General features: G+C 30.5%; 1 protein-coding gene across 3 annotated transcripts in view; it reads left to right on the forward strand.

The window, feature by feature from the left end:
* GEFmeso (Guanine nucleotide exchange factor in mesoderm) overlaps positions 1-4,273 on the forward strand; it is a 307,186-nt gene that overhangs the window by 185,259 nt on the left and 117,654 nt on the right. The window lies entirely within an intron of this gene.

A 4,273-nucleotide genomic window follows, 5' to 3' on the forward strand; every position in this document is an offset into this window, starting at 1 on the left:
GTATGTATGTATGTATCTGACGAGCTAGGAAAGCAAAAATTACGACCAAAATATTTTTATTTTTAATTTTGTTATAAAAATCGTACTTTAGGATTCTTGAGATTGGAATAGCGAATATAAATTTGGTTCCTGCCAAGAATCAAATTTATATTCAAATTATAGAACCAAGAAGGAAACAGTTTAACAAAAGATAATGAAAGCGTAATGCAATCGGGAAAGATCGGACAGTCTCGGCTTTTCCCGTTTAAATCAGATATTTCTATTTTTCATTTTTTTTTCTTCTTTATTTATTCATTCTAATTTTAATTATTTTGTATTTATCTATTATCGACAATGTAAACTGTTTATTTTTGAAAACAAACAAAATTAATGGTACTTTAGAAAAATACTTTTTAAAAATTCGTTATTTAAACTCTGTCAGACTATTTTAATGATGATAAGATCTAGTTAATATTAAAACTCGTTTAATTTTACGTTGATTTATCGAGTGTAATTAAAATCGAAAAATATGTGAAAAATCGATTCTACAAAGTGGCACTTCCGGTCAGTGGATTTGATCGAAAAAGTAGCTTTCACTGTTAGACTAGGTTTCTTCAGAGGATATCAAAACATGTATTTTCGTCAAATTCGAAAAAATCGTAATACTATATATTTTATATATATAGGTGATTGAAAGTAAAAATAAAAATTCCATAATGTGAGAAAATGGAAAAAAAAACCTAAATAGAAGATATAAATAAATAATTTAATTAAAAACATAGTCGTAAATTATGAATAAGTATGAATACAAATTAGGTTTCTACAGTCTCTAATTAAACAAATTATATCTTAAAAAATAGAATAATCAACTAATATTATAATTTAAAAACAAGGAAAGATCCTGAGCAATCACATTACAATAGTAGTGGGGAGGCTTTAAAGAAATATAAGTTAGGAATAAGAGACCAGCTATTCAGTGTGATAGTGAAACTAAAATAATTTCAATTTGTATGTAATATAAAATATTTTTATTTAGGCTTATGGAGAATTAATTATGGAGAAATAATATAGATAAAATAACAATGTAACTTATAATAAAATTTTTAAAAAAAGTGATTATGCATTTTAACATAAACATTCACGCTTAAACAAAGATGTTTATTTTACAAAATGGTAAACTTGTTTCGAATTCTTAATCCTGAGGAGCTCCGAACCGTTGATGCAGAAATGTATAAAGAATAAAGAAAGATATTAAGGAAGGAGTTTTCACAAAATTAACTATTACGTACGGTTTTGAATCGTGTTAATTATAATTATGCAATTCCTTTAGGACCCACGAAATCCCACCACTTTTCCTTAATGGAAGATATACTTTAACTATTTTATGAAGACAGGCGGCTCCATTACTGATTAGAGGTGAGTGGTGGATGATAAGGACAGGAGAGTGTTGTGATGGTACACCAAGTTACATCAGAGCCGGGGTCGTGATCTACTCTTTGTTAAGGTCTATTCGTCTTCTGTATATAGAAAGTTACTCCTCATAGAAAGTTCTCTTTCCTTCCGATTTTGTTTACACATGTCTCTCGCTCTTTTTGTACGTGGTGTAGAGGACAGGTCGAACGAGGTGCCAACATATACACCTTGAAGATGCTGGACAAACAAGTAAATATGTTAAGCAGCATGGAGTGCTCTCGGTAATAATTATGACAAAAGCTACAACATTCTGTACACATAATTTACTCTACAGGTTTAATTAACATTTACTTCTAAATTAACTCTAACATGAGGTGCTAAACAAATATTTGCCTTGTGACATCTGGTTTCCTATGCGCAGAACATCAAAACAGTTTTAATATATTTTTAGCCTCCCAGATCAAAACTAATACTTTTTTAAAAATTACTATAGTTTTTTTTGGCTCCAAGGATCCAGGTTAGAATTCAGCTGTGGCTGATAAATATTTTCTGTTTCATTGTAGCCGTGAGTCTTGTGTGTTCTCCAGGGTCCTCCCAGCCTCATTGAAGTGGGTACCCTTAATTGGGTAAAAATCACTTCCTTGCACAATGGTTTGTCTCGTAACAGTGCTTACTTACTAACTTCTGACCCTTTATTACCCCTTTTAATAGTATTTTTTATTATTTTAATAAGGGCTGTTGAGAATATCGAACCATAGCAATAAAAAAATATTTCAAGAGAAGTAGTTTATTGATAACTCTGTTAATTTAAATTGTCATTTAAAACTTTTAATACTCATTTCAATAGTTTAAAAAATCAAAAATATTTAACTTCAAGTAAATTTATTATTTCTTTCGGGGTTATTTTTCTTTCCGGAATTATTTTTATTAATTACCGGAGCTCGAACATCGTTATAGGAAGTAATTTTAAAGAAAAAATCACTTTATCATAAGTTAACAATATTTATTTTCAACATGATCTTAAAAAGTCCACAAAACTTTTATACATCTTGTATTTTGTATATATTCGAAGAATACTATAACATATACCTAAACACAATGTTTAAGCAGAACCATAGGACTATTGTCCAATTAGGTCCCTTACTATTGATATACTTCAGAAAAACTTGTAGAAAATTCCATGAATGTATATTGGGATGAACAAATCATTTATCATTGAGTATTGCATAACCACCCAGACATTTTGGTTATTCACAAAAGAAATAAACTGGCCAGAATTATTGATACAGCCAAGTGACAACAGTCATTGGCTACTACGGCAGAAAAAAAAATGGAAATCCCTGTAGCTTGCCTTTGAATTAAAATACTTACATCGCCAATTTTGGATAGTACGAAGGAAGGTTTATAAGAACTCGGGCTTGATAATGAAAACTTAACCTTCACACAAAACGCAGTTTTAGTTGACACCTGCAGATTTGTAAAGAAATTTTTAAACAAAAGAAATTGATTATAAACCCTTGATTATCGGTATACATCAAACAAATAAAAGGATACAAATTGGTATATACAATTAAAAATATAATGGATATAATAAAAACTTATTAAATAATATAAAATACAGAAAATTAAATGTAAGAAAAGTAAAATAAATATAAATTCGTAACTATGTGAAATATTTACATATAGCGTTAGGAACTCTGGGCCAAGCTTAGCCACCCTCGTTTTGAAGGCAAAGCAGGGAATTGAGAGATCTCCGTGCTTCTCTCTCAGCCGCTTCACTGGGAATACTAAACATTTCAAGATTGCTAATTTTGAAAGCATGATCAGCCCAGAAAGTAAAATTTGATGTATTAATCATTTCACAATTGATTTGAAATCGTTTACAAATCATATCGTCGCTTGGGCTCTGATCCAGAAAAAATCTTATAGAATTAAAAAAATCAAAGCATTATTTTAGAGACAGCTTGAAATGAGTCTGCATGTTAGAAAAAATATATTAGTGGCTATCGTAAAAACGATGGTTAAAGAAAAGATGTTTTTAGAATGATGCTTTATTTATTATTTTTTCACAAGCTAAAATTATATTGTTGAATAGTTTGGACTTAAATGCGTCAAAGATTAAGGGACGGTGTATTGTTTCTTAAATGGACTAGTCTATATATCTTCTTCTCGGAGCCCTCCTTTGAAAGGGAGATTTGTAAACAAATAACATAGCCATCTATGTTAGGGTGGCTACTTGTCTGGTAGCCGGATTTAACAGTTACTTTGATCAGTTTAGCTCTTGCAAGTTAAAACCTTTTTATGTTAAGCTCTTTCTGTTAATTGCTAATAATAGTTTCATTTTCGTTAATATGACCAAATTTAATTAAGGAATGCTAATACTTTCTCATTTAGATCCAAATTGGCGAGAGGCTAGCGCTTGCGAAGTTATTGAACAAGAGGAGAATAATTGAGTTGGAGATGACAAGACATAGTTAAGAGCTTTATCTCGCAGCTAGCTCAAGACCCCCACCCAATTACCGTTCTTGTGATTGCCCCTTGAATCAATTACACTATGAAAGTATTAGTCTTTTAACTTTCACCTGTGCAATATCTTATACAACAAAGGGAAGTACTTTAGATTGTATCTTTGAGCCGTGTATTAGTACCTAGCTTACTTAACACTGCTTAGAAAATATTACCAGTTGTTATTTTTTCCTTTCCACCCTACGATTTTAAACATTTAAACCTATTATGACATCTAATAGTTATTCTAATACTAATACATGGCACACATTCATAACGAACTACAGTTAGAAACTGTACAACAGCACACCAAACGGAGACACATTAAATTCTTCGACAGTCTCCCTGCTTCCTTCAATCCAGTATTCCAGTCTAT

This window comes from Halyomorpha halys, unplaced genomic scaffold (assembly GCF_000696795.3).
Source record: "Halyomorpha halys isolate HHAL.00 unplaced genomic scaffold, Hhal_1.1 Scaffold91.1, whole genome shotgun sequence".
NCBI classification, from domain to species: Eukaryota; Metazoa; Arthropoda; class Insecta; order Hemiptera; family Pentatomidae; genus Halyomorpha; species Halyomorpha halys.